Genomic DNA, 15,454 nt, shown 5'->3' with positions numbered 1-15,454 from the left:
GAGCCAAAGAAAGTGGTACATCTACCTTATATAGTGTAGGACCCCCGCGTGAACGCGAAAGTAACGCAACACGACGTGGCACGGACTCGACTAATGTCTGAAGTAGTGCTGGAGAGAACTGACACCATGGATCCTACAATATTGTCCATATATCCGTAAGAGTAGGAAGGGATGGAGATCTCTTCTGAACAAACCATCCTACGTATACTCAATAATACTCATGTCTGGGGAGTTTGTTGGTCCACGGAAGAGTTTAAACTGAGAAGAGTGTTCCTGGAGCCACTCGGTAGCAATTATGGATACGTGGGGTGTCGCATTATCCTACTGCAATTGCCCATTTCCTTCGGAATGCACAATGGGGTTGAATGGATTCCTGTGACCAGACAGGATGTTTACATATGTTTCATCTGCCAGAGTCATATCACTTCAACTGCACACACCCTACACCATTACAGACCCTCAATCACCTTGAACAGTCCCCTGTTCACATGAAGGGTCCATGGATTCATGAAGTTGTCTCCATACCATTTCTCGTCCATCCGCTCGATACAATTTGAAACGAGACTCGTCCGCCCAGGCAATATGTTTCCACTCATGAACAGTCCAGTGCCGGTGTTCACTGGCCTAAGCAAGGCTTGAAGCTTTGTGTCATGCAGTCATCTAGGGTACACGAGTGGGCCTTCTGCTCCGAAAGCGCATATCAATAATGTTCCGCTAAAGGGATTGCTCAGCAACGGCTTTGCCGCAGTGGCTACACCTGTTCCCCTGAGATCACCGAAGTTAAGCGCTGTCGGGCGTGGTCTTCACTTGGAAGGGTGACCGTCCGGGCCGCTATGCGCTGTTGCCATTTTTTTGGGATGCACTCAGCCTCGTGATGCCAATTGAGGAGCTAATCGACCGAATAGTAGCGGCTTCGGTCAAGAATACCATCTTACGACCGGGAGAGCGGTGTGCTGACCCCACGCCCCTCCTATTCGCTTCCTCCACCGAGGATGACACGCCGTCGGATAGTCCCGGTAGGCCACGGGTGGCCTGAAGACGGAGTACTTTTTAATGGTTCGCGCGCTGACACTTCTTAACGGCCCGGCTTTGAAATCGGCATCAATTTGCTAAAGTGTTGCAGTTCTATCACGTTGAACGTTTCTCTTCAGTCGTCGTTGGTCCCGTTCGGGCAGGATCTTATCACTGTCGCAGTGATGTCGGAGATTTGATGTTTTACCAGGTTCCTGATATTCAAGTTACACACTTGAAATGTTCGTGCTGGAAAATCCTCACTTCATCGCTACTTCGGAGATGCTGCCCCATCGCTCGTGCACCGACTGTAACACCACGTTCAAACTTACTTAAATCTAGATAATCTGTTATTGTAGCCAGACAACTGCGCCAGACACTTGTTGTCTTACGAAGGCATTGCCTGCCTCAGCGCCATTTTCTTCCTGTTTACATTTCTCTGTATTTGAATACGCATGCCTGTAACTTTTTATTCGTCGCTTCAGTTTAGTTCCATAGTTCTACAACTGAGCAAACCCATTGTCTGCAATGATCTTAGTCTCAAGCAGACGCCGGGACCTAGCCTCAGGGCGTTCCATTTTGGCACGCGTAGCCAGATGAGTCGAGTGTGGGCTGTCGTTTCTGTGAGGCCCGGCACGTGACCGGATGCGGCTCTTGTGCAGGGCATGGGGCAGATTACGGCAAGTGTTTGATGAGCCTCATGGCCTTGAGTGGCTCAAAGCGGGACACCGGCCCTCTGCCGGCTGTTCCCCATTCGTCCAGGCTCGTCCCAGCACGTCATCTACACTTCTTTTTTTTAGTGTAACAAGAAACGATCGTTGCCATATTTTTATCACTCTGAGATATTACCTTCCGATATTTTACTGGAGTGTTTCATAATTACCGTAGTCACCTGTAAACAGTGAAACCTTCCCGTTTCCTCTATATCGCTTTTGTTATGCAACCGTCCCTTCTACAATATCCTATGAAACCTTCCCTTAGGACTTCTATCTCTTACTTAATAAAAACAAATGAAATCTTCCCTTTGAAATTAATTCTATTTCCCAGTCTTCACATACAAATTTAAATGTTGCTTATTAAAAGTGTTTCTCTGATTATTTCGACGAAACATAGAATGTGTCGTCGTCGTGACCCTCAGTCGTTTTCTGCAATAACCCAGAACTGTTTCTTCCTTTTTTTCATTGCTACCGGATCGCCATCTGACTGATACATCGAACTGCGACATGAATATACTTACTCTGCTTTACTGTATTGTATTAGGTGCTGTCAGGCTGTCATAATAAGTGGTTGTATTTATTACTAAAGCTGACATTCTTTAATAGCAAAGCTACGTTATTCTTTAATTAATTTGACTGAAGTTACGTAACTCATTATTGAACTTTTTCTTGACAACAATAAAATTTAGCAAGGTTTTACGTTGATGGTTTTTGGGATGGGTTATAATCAGTAATCCAATATTGTGGCAAAAATTAATTATATTCTGAATGAAATGATTTTTGAAGCGTTCAAATGGGACTTACTTTTTACAATAATCTTTCAACTAGCATTGCGCAAACATACCTTCAGTAGTCATGAGTTTCTCAAAAAATTAATTAAATAATATTAATTCCTCTTATGATAATAGCTGATGTCTCTGTACATTGTTTTATAATAGCTTGTAAATCATAGCTGGTGGCTGGCAGGCACACCGCTCCTCTCAACCTCTCGCTTCAGACCTGCTACTTACTCGCTTCACTTCTCGCTACTACTAAATTCCTACGAACACTAAAGTGCGGTCTTTCCCACCAACAATGCTTTCTGGTGCAGACAATCACCGCTACCATTACAAACTGTATCCATTCGCCGTATCTCACGCCCTTTTTAAAATTATATCAATGTGCGGTCTCTCCTGCCAACAATACTTTGGTGTATACATTCCCTGCTATCACAATTATTTCCAACATTACAAATTTTAATTATTCCTACTTAATCCTATTAACAAAATATAAACATCTTTCATAAATTGTGGTTTGACAATAGGCAATAGAAATATACACGCCTTACAACAAAATATTTGGCACTTATTCACCATAATTTTATTTCTTGAAAGTTAACGATATTCAACCACTAGACATAAATTGTGCGGTTGAATACTTTTGATACTTGCCGTCAGACTAGGCTTTGGTAATTTTAATCCATTATCATCATCATCGTCTTCAAGGAATAGGCTTTTTTGCCTGTTCCGCCTGAGAATTCTCCACTCCAGTTAAAGGACGTCTATGTTTCTCTTTCCTAATGGGGTATATAGTACTACAGCTATAGCTATCCTGCATTGGACAAGATAATTCCAGTACATTCTATTTTTTCATTTATAGTTGTAATGGGTTAGACATTAAGATTTATCTGTGTTTATGGTCCAGAAATGAGTGATCCGCTACAATACGGAGAAATCTCATCTCTGATGATTCGATCGGTCGTAATTGACGTGATGTCAGAGTCCAATAGCCGCTACACACAGAAGTAAAGTCAAGGCCGTTGCTTCGTGATGTTTCGTTAATGTTTCTTTCCGTAATTTATCTTACAGTGTACGTCGTGTAGTTCCATAGAATTGTGTCAGTGTGTTCAATTTTAGCTTCGTATCATCTAACATGGAAAATTTAAAATTGCACTCCAAATGTTTGAACTCTTACTTGTTGAATTATTTTGTCCATTTCAAACAATTATGGTTCCAATGGCCTGTAAGACTTAAAATGCCATCAGTTTTGTTTTATCGATGATATTCTCATTTCCTACTTGATACTTTAATAAAAACAAGAAATAAAATACCTGCTAAGACACTGCAATCGTTATGAACATTATTGAATAATGCATATGTTGCTTAATGATCTTTTAATTTATTGCTTGGCTCCGAAATTTTAAAATCTGCGACTATTGACTGCGATAGCCTGAATGTGTTACTTAAGATGTAATAAACGGAAGAAAACTTCGTAGAAATCTGTTATTTCGTAAGTCATGTACTAGTAATACTTCCCACCAGTATTCAATAGAAGGTGATTAATACGAACTAGTGAAAACTGTGGTTTGAGCAGCAGTGGTGTGTGGGAATTCAGCTTTCGAGTTTTCATTAAAATTGTGCGTACGTGTCCCGTAGAATTCTATGCCCACAAAAGACAATATAATTTTAAAATATTTGGTTTCGGAAATAATACGTAAAATAGAGTGCTAGAGTTCCATAATCTTCTTACGTTTTAATGTGTAATACCTACAATTATGCTTAGCAATAAATTTTCCTCTCGGGCAATTCAATCGATGAGCTCTACAGAATTCTATCATAATACTGAATGACTGTCATGAACATTTATCTTCGTACGAATTGGTGACGAAGTATCGATAACTATGCAAGCTCAAATACGCGTGAAACAGTAGTGTTTCTAACAAAATGCTTGTTCATTGTAATAGAAATCACTTATCTCAATTTTTTTTATATTTCATATACAGTTTCATTTGACAGAACCTGAAGAGGAAGAATATTAATTATCGTCTTCACAGAGCTATCCCTGATCATGGAACGAAATGCAAGATTTTAGTATATTAAAAGAAGAAAAAAATTGTTAATTTGGAAACATTTGATTTGTACCACGAAATAAAATTGCCCTAAAACAGATGTAAAAAGCAAACTTTCTGGAACGGCTGTTACAACACTCGTCAAATACTAAGTTTGCGTTGAAGGGTTGATTAGATATCACAACTGAGTAAGTAGCAAAACAATATAAATTAATGACATAATATATTTCATCCTACATTGAACATCCATTGTACGAAGAATCTTACTGTAAACTTTACAACTAGGACGAATGTCGGGTAGGCTCAACATCTCTGGTCCATAAACGAGAAGCTCTGACAATACGTAAATACATTTAGGTCTGTGAGGAACTGTAATCGTAAGCATATAAATCAGTTATATTTCAATTGACGTTTTACCACTTCACATCAAGATGGCCATGATTTGTGGATAAATGAAATACCGCTTTTTCTGTTAGTACGCTTGCTATGTCCACACATATTTCATTCCCGGAAATCCGTCTTTCTGGCGGACGTGGGACTGGTGCTGCTGATGTAACTAAAGAAAAGGAATAACCATAGCCGCATCATGTTGTTGTTGTCGTCTTTAGTCGTGAGACTGGTTTGATGCAGCTCTCCATGCTAATCTATCCTGTGCAAGCTCCTTCATCTCCCAGTACATACCCCAACCTACATCCTTCTGAATCGGCTTAGTGTATTCATCTCTTGGTCTCCCTCTACGATTTTTACCCTCCACGCTGCACTCCAATGCTAAACTTGTGATACCTTGCTGCCTCAGGACATGTCCTACCAATCGATCCCTTCTTCTAGTCAAGTTGTGCCACAAACTTCTCTTCTCCCCAATCCTATTCAATACCTCGTCATTAGTTACGTGATCTACCCACCTAATCTTCAACATTCTTCTGCAGGACCACATTTAGAAAGCTTCTATTCTCTTCTTGTCCAAACTATTTATTGTCCATGCTACACTCCATACAAATACTTTCAGAAACGACTTCCTGACACTTAAATCTGCACTCCATGTTAACAAATTTCTCTTCCTCAGAAACGCTTTCCTTGCCATTGCCAGTCTACTACATTTTATATCCTTTCTACTTCGACCATCATCAGTTATTTGGCTCCCCAAATAGCAAAACTCCTTTACTACTTTAAGTGTCTCATTTCCTAATCTAATTCCCTCAGCATCACCCGACTTAATTCAACTACATTCAATTATCCTCGTTTTGCTTTTATTGATGATCATCTTATATCCTCCATTCAAGATGCTATCCATTCCATTCAACTGCTCTTCCAAGTCTTTTGCTGTCTCTGACAGAATTACAATGTCATCGGCGAACCTCTAAGTTTTTATTTCTTCTCCATGGATTTTAATACCTACTCCGAATTTTTCTTTTGTTTCCTTTACTGTTTGATCAATATACAGATTGAATAACATTGGGGATAGGCTACAGCCCTGTCTCACTCCCTTCCCAACCGCTGCTTCCCTTTCATGCCCCTCGACTCTTATAACTGCCATCTGGTTTCTGTACAATTTCTAAATAGCCTTTCGCTCCCTATATTTTACCCCTGCCACCTTTAGAATTGGAAGGAGGGTATTACAGTCAACATTGTCAAAAGCTTTCTCTAAGTCTACAAATGCTAGAAACGCAGGTTTGCCTTTCCTTAATCTTTTTTCTAAGATAAGTAGTAAGGTCATTATTGCCTCACGTGTTCCAACATTTCTACGGAATCTAAACTGATCTTCCCCAATGTAAGCTTCTACCAGTTTTTCCATTCGTCTGTAAATAATTCGGGTTAGTATTTTGCAGCTGTGACTTATTAAACTGATAGTTCGGTAATTTTCATATCTGTCAACTCCTACTTTTCTTGGGATGGGAATTATTACAGTCTTCTTGAAGTCTGAGGGTATTTCGCCTATCTCGTACATCTTGCTCACCAGATGGTAGAGCTTTTTCAGGACTGGCTCTCCCAAGGCCGTCAGTAGTTCGAACGGAATGTTGTCTACTCCCGGGGCCTTGTTTCGACTCAGGTGTTTCAGTGCTCTGTCAAACTCATACAGGAAATTTATTTCAAACAACTAGATTCGGCGCAACACTTATATTCAGGTCTACCATAGATCAGAAGTTTACTTTGATTCCTCCGGCCACGTATCATAGAAACCATCTAATACTAGTTGTCGTGAATTGCATACATCATGAGTGTACACTCTATAACGTGTAGGCCAGACAGTGGTGAAAACACGTTGTGGATGAATGATGTATGAAATCCATGAAGAAACTAGTTTATTTTGGTTCTACGATACCCGGCCCAACGTATAAAAGCACCCTTTTTGTTTATAGTGAACCTGAAGATGGCATACGTGTTGCACCGAATCTAGTACTTAGAAATAAATTTCTTTGATAATGCAGTTGTGTTGGTTCGTTGTCATTATTTAAGCGTATTTCATGTCACAAATGGTGAAGCCGTCAATGACTGGATCAAGACGACGTTCCAGACCACGCCCAGTCTTCCACAAATGTCAGCAGAGAAAGCAGCCCTAGTGATCGTGTTGGCCAAAGAGGTTGACGAAGCAGTTGGAGAACGCCTCGGGTAACGTCCGTGTATGCACAGTCACTGGAGGCTTTCCGCTGGAAAATACCTTGATTATGGAAACATAGTGTAAGACAGGGATGGATACTTTTGCCCATTATCGTTCAGTCTATATATCGAAGAAGCAATGAAAGAAAGGAAATGAAACTTGAAGAGCGGGATTAAACTTCTGGGCGGAGGAAATCCGTTATAACATTCGCAGATGGCGTTGCTCTCCTCAGCGAAAGTTCAGAGAAACTGTAGGACCTGTTGAATGGAATGAAAAGTCAATTGAGTGTAGAATATTGATTGAGAGTAAACCGAAGGGAAACGAAACTATCGAGGAGGAGCAGAAATGAGACTAATGATAAGCTTAATATAGGAATACATGAGCACGAAGTAAGTAACGTTACGAGATTCTACTACGTTGGATGCCAAATAATAGATGATGGCCGAAGCAGGGAAGACATAAAAGCAGACTTGCATGGGCAAGGAGAGAGTTCCGGGAGGAAAGAAGTCTAATACGGGTAGTATAAAGTACCCTGAGAATGTGCGTTTGGATTACAGCAGTGTATGACTGTGAATCGTGTACAGTGGTAAAACCGGAACAGAAAGAATCGAAGCGTCTGAGATGTGGCCCTGTAGAAGCACACTGTAGAAGGATGTTGGAAATCAGGAGGACTGATATGAAATAGAGAAGTCCTCCACAGAATAATTGAACATACGGAATACACTAACAAAAAGAAGGGATGGGTTGATATAATTTTCATAGTACTAAAAGAAGATTGTCGAAGATAACAACTGTAGGGTATACAGAGATTGGACGTATAACTGTTAATTGTGGACGTAGGCCGCGAGTGCTACTCTGAGGTGAAGAGGTTTTAATAAGAGCAGATTTCGTGGTGGGGTGCGTGAAATTAGTCAGAAGACTAAGGACTCAAAAAGAGGAAGAAGTGATAATCTGTAGGTATGTTGGAAAAATTATTTTTTTTCAGTAAAATAATTTTTTGACTGCTTCGGCTGCACCCTAAACAGCTTACTACACATATGATGTATTTTGGCTACGCCGACCTGTTGTAGGAACGTAGTGAATAAGAAATATAAGTTTCAGGCATGTGTGCCTACAGAACTGGCAATCACAGACAGAAATCTACAAGATGCAGACTACAAATCTAATTCAAGCAAGATATTTCACACATCAGTAGGTCCGATATGCACGTCTGATAAAGAAAAGGCACCCAGTCAGCGAAGAGCGCATAAAAAGTTTGCATTTAACCTAGCAACTGTTAGGCTAAAGTTTGGAGTTCATGTTCCAAGTACTTTTATGTAATTGTGGGGCTAAAAACACAAAGATATCCAAAGCTGAAAACATTATGTAGCAGTGAATTTACCTGTAATGTTTACTAGATAAAGCTTGATTCTTAAATGTATACTGCGATTACCGTAATCTCATAAGTCCGTTGCAATTAGCTGACATATACCACTGTAAGATGAAATGTTTTTCATAATGGAATTCAAAGGCATCATGTTTTAATTTTATAATATACAGACAGCGCCTATTATTTTTTTATTGGCTAGGAGATCAGTAACTATAAACTTAGATACTGAAGAGAAAGAAAACACAGATTAACCTTCCAAGATTCGTGTTTTCTTGAATATGATTTTCATAGACATTTTCAAAGTTTCTGTATCCAAGATCGCAGCAAGACTGACAGCCTCCAACATATTACTGGCCCTGGCTCTATAAAATTCCTGACGCGTTTCAAATTAGCGTCGCGGCCTCAGAAACACCAGCGACCAGTTTTTCAATCATGGGAACTTTCTAACGCTCGATTCTGATTGCCATTTTGTTGGCATGCTTCATACAGGTTTCTTTTCGACACTGTCGTTATTTTGGTCTCACTGACGTTCCCTGCCCTGATTAGATCTTTCTATGGTTTTTCTGCATTCTATATACAGAAATTTCCTTCTGCGAATGCCATGTTGGAGACTAATCGATGCTGTGAAGAGCACCTCTGACTGTTTGCTCTGCGGTTATTACTGATACAAAGACGTTTTTAAATGAACTTTTCCGGTTATCTTTGTGGTCCTAACGCTACTGCGTTAGGTCCACAATGCCATGCTTACTAAACAGCAACTGTGTAAATATGAATAGGTTGAAAAATCAGCAAACCAGTTGCAAATAAAGGTTTATTAACCCTTCACCTAGGTTTCGCTATTTGTAAAAATATCTTCTTCAGAGGTGCTGGGCCCTAAAAATTACAAAGTTATTTTTAAAAACATAATAAAATATCAATAGAAAAATATTTGTGAGGTAATCACATCACTTGTTACATCACATGACGGCACATTAGATTAGATGAAGCCGAGCGGCTCTTGTGATAAACAAAATTGCGAAAACAAGAATTACCCCAGGCCATGGCTTTATACGGCAACCAAATTACATATATCGTACTTAAATGCTGACTAGTTAATAGCCACAGACAGAGGCTTTTATCGACATAAAATTATAATATGCGTCTCAGAATAAAATATTTGCGTACATTACGTGAATCTTAAGCCAGAGACTAAGGCCAACTGCTACAAACATATAGGTTCTAGCGACCAGGAAATATTTGGCTGTAGAGTCGGCTCAATACGAGTGTTGCCCAGAACATAATGCACCGCCTTTATTTTCTTCAGCAGTTCTTTATTGAACATAATGGGAATCACACGCATGAAAGAATTTTTTCTCGTAATCTTTATCCCGTTCTATGGCTTTCTTCCAACCCGAAACAAGGACATGTATGCCCTTTCGGTACCAATCCTTGCCCTGTTGGCGGAGCCTGTACTTCAGTGTGTGAATCACCTCCTCATAGTCCTCAAAATGTGTTCCACGAGCATCCTTTAATGGCCCAAACAAGTGGAAGTCAGAGGGGGCATGTCAAGTGTGACAGTTGGAAATGGCCTCCACCACACCTGCAAATCGTGGAGTTCCGCCGAATCGCCTTCTGGTGACCTCATCCTTCGTGCCCAGCGACTAACTGTATTTCTGTCGACAGTAGATGTTCCGTAGACTTAGCACCTGCATTTGTGAACACTAGTCACAGTTTATCTCTCTGCAATGAGAAATTCAATGACATCACGTTGCTTATAACGTATATCATCAACAGACACCAGTTTGAACCTGTTCTGCAACTACGCTATCTGTCGGAAGTGAGGGAAACTTGGCGTACTCATTCAGGAGGCTTCAAATAATACATCCGTAACGTTTCACATTTACAGCATTGTTTCCGGCTAAGAAGAAAATGCGGTGCATTACTTTCTGGGCAACCCTCGTACATGCGCGCAATAACTGTGTATTGGTTGTGTTGAACACCAGCATTTTATATTAAAGTAAGCATGAAATTTCCTCTACAAGAGTATTAATAATATAATAGATATATAGGTATACATTACGTATAATATTACCAATACATTTGCTGTCAGAGTAATAGAGTACATAAATTAAGCGTGCAGAAGGTAGATTTCTGCTTACAAAAGATCACTGCTACAAATGCACGGGGAAAGAAGAGCAAATACAACTTAAAACAATGTCACTAAAAAAAAAAAAAAACCTTCTGCTTAACGCTACGGGAGCTCAAGCGATAAGAAATATGTAAAAGCAATGGGACCTATATATATGCGCGTGAGCATTGCGTCTTGCTGGTGTTAACTAGCATAACTGTACATTAAAGCAATATGAGAATATCTTATAGAAGGTTAGTAGTAAATGCAACAATTTTACAGGTGTACATTAAATAAAAAGTTTGTAATACGTTTATGTAGAAAAGTGATATTGCACATGGCTTCAGTGTGCAAAAGATAGCAGTTACAAAACTTACTTCTGTTACCTAAAAGGTGAAGGGCATAATAAATGGATAAAGTTATATTATAAAAAGAGTCAAACGGTACCAACATCATTTTTGGAATATCAACTGTAGGAAAATGTATTGATAAGGCCACGAAAAATGAAACCCAGTGATATGAAATGTCAGGAGCACAACAGTAGAGAAAAAAATTATTTTGAGGGAAACGGCAGATTCACCGACATTAGCGCAGACCGGTGTACATGTGTTATGTGACTGTGAGCAGCGATTTAAATGCATCAAGGAAGTGTTTATTCGCGAGTTGCAGCTGATCCTTCAAAATGTTACCGTCTCCCTCAACAAGATGTTTATAAGTTTCATATTCTTCTAATGAATCCTATTTCCAGCCTTTTATTTCCTTACGTAAAACTGCGGTTTGTTCTAATTCTCTCGGAGAATGCTTTGAAATAATTAAAAGTCCAGAAAATGAATAATTAAGCTCATTTCCCTCTTTCTTACCCCAACAGGTGCTCCTTATATCTGGCTTCAATAGCTCTATCGGTCTGCCCAATATAATACCTAGGGCAATCTTTAAAGACGATTTTATAGAAGCCTGTTTCTGTGAAAGGATCTTGTTCAGTTTTTAATGTATGTACTAAATCTTTCTTCAAGCTACTGTTCGTAGAAAGAGTAACTTTACAACCTTATTGTCTAGTAAGAAGACGGCTACTCTTGTGGGACACGCGTTAATATAGAATGCTGTTGTTCAATACAACCAAGACGGAGTTCATAAGTGCATGGGTTTAGCACCCTCTTCAGCACAATTTTTCCAGGTCGCTTGAGCCAGAATATTTGTAGCAGTTGAACTTAGTCTCTGGCCTGATGTACACGTAACTTATGCAAATACTTTATCCTGTGACTCCTATTACAATTTTATATCGACAAAAGCCTCTACCCGTGGGCATATACAAGTGAGCACTGATGTACGATATATGTCATTTGGCTGCTATCTAACGCCATGGCCCGCGATAATTCTTGAATTGTGAATTTTGTTTATGACAAGAGCCGCTCGGCCTTATCTAATCTAATGTACCATCATTTGATGTAACAAGTGAGTACGGTTGCCTCATAAATATTTTTCTGTTAATATTTTATTATGATTGTAAAATTAATTTTGTAGCTGATTATATTTATTTTTAGAGTTCACTACTTCTGAAGAACATGTTTTTACAAATATCGAAAACTAGGTGAAGGGCTAATAAACCTTTATTTTCAACTGGTTGTCTGATTTTTCAACATCTTCATAATAATTTACGCGTCATGGGGCTCCATTGCTTTATAATATGTCACGCTTTCATATACAATAATAAATTTGTGGACGTAAAGAATACAACATGAACGAGAACCTTAAAATTTGCACACCGGAATATGGAGAAGGAGATTAATGTTTCGGAAGAACTGGAAATCTTCTCTTAAAAGCAACTGGTGGTACAGCAAATCCAAAAATGTAATATGATAGTTATAGATGTTTTGACTACTTTACAGAAATATTTTGGAAGAGCAGATGAAAGGAGTTAAATAGTTTACACAATAAAATACACAGAATCAATAGTTAATTATAAACTTCATCATCAGTGTCAAGTTTTATTTTAGGTAAGAGAGGTAAGTGTACTAATTCATGTAATTAAACTGACTGCTGTTGCATAGTGAATTTACCGTATATTCAATCGCTGATTTCACTAAAAACCGTTATACTAAAAAATATTCTATCAACTTCACTAACTTATGTTCTGAATGTAGATGAGATCATTTTTAAAATGTGTAATAGATTTCCTGGCGCATAATAGCGACTCCACGTTATCAATGTAATTAAAGTGAAGAGTTCTTACCAAATAGATTTGTAGGAAATTCGATTTTTATTCTTATTTAAATTGAGAAATTTAAGGAGGAAGTACTTATTTTCGCATTTTTAGTGACTTTCATTTTGTATAACTAAATTACAGAATTTAACAGTACATAATACAATTTTGAAATTCTTGACTTATTGTAGAAACAGCATCGATAAAGATGTAACAACACATATATGTAAAAATTGGATTTCTTAAATTTGGAAAAAAATAGAGAAACTATGTCTATGCATAAAAGTGTTTCTTGTCCAATGAAAATAGTATTACAATAAGTAGATGTAAACTTCCCAAAATAACTATAAGAAGTTGTCCAGGAGGAGCGTTTAATACTAGAAAAATTTTTCAGGGACTAGCATTGTCTTGCTGTGTGACTATTGGTGAGTTTAGTTCGGTGTTATCAATCCGCCCGCATACGAGAATTAGACTACAGTTACTGATAAAATATGTTTCGTTAAATGAAAAAATTAATGAAATAATAAATACGAAAACCTAGCCTAATGAAGTATTTATTGCTGAATCCAATCTGAGGAAAAGAATAAACAGCAGAATATATTTTGGCAGCAAGGATGTTTCGTCTGAAATAATATTTTAGATAAAAAGCTGTAATTTCCACTGTGACAACCTTTCGTTAAGTACATAAAAACCTTCTTTTTACTAAGTAAAACTGCACTCCCGTCAATATTTTACTTAAGACAAAGTCAAAAGGGAATTAAGACAGAGCCAACCATAAACAAAAATTTAACAGAAATCGCTGTATGTTACAGAATATGTTCAGCTATGTTTCATCCCCATAATCGCAATAGCAACTATATACCGAAATAGGTTTTCAGTCAATAGCAGAAGGTACATCTACATCTACATCTACATCTACATCTACATACTACTCTGCAATTCACATTTAAGTGCTTGGCAGAGGGTTCATCGAACCACAATCATACTATCTCTCTACTATTCCACTCCCGAACAGCGAGCGGGAAAAACGAACACCTAAACCTTTCTGTTCGAGCTCTGATTTCTCTTATTTTATTTTGATGATCATTCCTACCTATGTAGGTTGGGCTCAACAAAATATTTTCGCATTCGGAAGAGAAAGTTGGTGACTGAAATTTCGTAAAAAGCTCTCGCCGCGACGAAAAACGTCTATGCTGTAATGACTTCCATCCCAACTCGTGTATCATATCTGCCACACTCTCTCCTCTATAACGCGATAATACAAAACGAGCTGCCCTTCTTTGCACCCTCCCGATGTCCTCCGTCAATCCCACCTGGTAAGGATCCCACACCGCGGTAGATGAAAATTTAATTTATCATTATTTTTTTGACAGGTAAAAAAGTAATAAATTATTGTAAGAACTGAATAAAGTTGTTTTCCCTCCCACCCCCCTTACCTAGAATATACCCACAATATCTTAAATCCGATGTGTAGCAATAAATGTTTTGGAATTAAAAACTGTCTTCTTCAACATCGCAGTAAGATTTGTTTTTATACGGAAATAAGAACTGCCACTGCGATATTTATCCAGTCAAACTGGTATGGAACAAAATAAAACAAAAATAAAGGCACAGTTTGCCATCAGTCATTCGTTGAAACATTTATCGGACTGATACAAACTGAGTAGAACCAACTGTAGCCGTCTGGACTAAAGTGTGCGCTTCCATTATGAATACTGAAAAGGAATGTTGGCGTCGTGATAGTTGAATGAGTGAGGAACAGAACAAGTTGTAATACCAATTAGATCTGAAAATGACATACAGCGTTACCAGGAACGGCCGTTAAAATATCTAACCAGAAAGAAGTCATGTAGATAAGGTAACGGTATCTACTGACACAGCTGATAAGAACCATAACCTGAACCGTTATGGTTTACCACAGAATTTACTACTGTATACAATACTCATACAGAATCATTCTTGATAGGTTATATAGTATTTCTTTTTTTTTTTTTTTTGCGACTGACAAAAATGCGACATTTCTTTATCTTTTTTCCATTACCTCACTACTTTTTTTTAACGAAAGTAACATCAAATACATTTCACCGGTGCTGTTTCTATGTCACACCGCATTCTCTGCTCAACAGGAAATTTCGGTAATTACTAGGCATAAAAAGGATAAGTAAAACGACAAAACAGCTCTAGCGGCAAATACATTAGTAGTACACTCGAAGAACAGTTCCAGCCTAAGGACGTATCCTAGATACTGAATCACTGTCAACATAATCTCTTGATGTTTTTTTGCTTCGGTTCCGTTTCACGCCGCTTCACGCCGCTTTACGTTTCTTGAAACTTATTGCTGGCAAAGTGTGGACATATTTCTGAAATATTGGACGACTTCAAGTCTACCCGATGAAATCTATCTTAAATGACAGACCCTTCCATTTTTGTAGGGAGCATATTGTGCTCATGTGGGAGCGACCTAGATGGTTGTAAAACAATAAACTGGTAGCCAAGATCGCAGGAATTCTTTTTATTCTATGATTACCGGTTTCGGCGAAACTAAAGCCGCCATCATCGGATCTTAGGACACATTTCCATTTTTAACACTGTGCAACAATTTTCCATTCTTCAGTAAATCAGTTTAAT

Source organism: Schistocerca gregaria, chromosome 6, assembly GCF_023897955.1.
Source record: "Schistocerca gregaria isolate iqSchGreg1 chromosome 6, iqSchGreg1.2, whole genome shotgun sequence".
Taxonomy (NCBI): domain Eukaryota; kingdom Metazoa; phylum Arthropoda; class Insecta; order Orthoptera; family Acrididae; genus Schistocerca; species Schistocerca gregaria.
The sequence above is the reverse complement of the archived record's forward strand: the minus strand, read 5'-3'. Positions refer to the sequence as shown.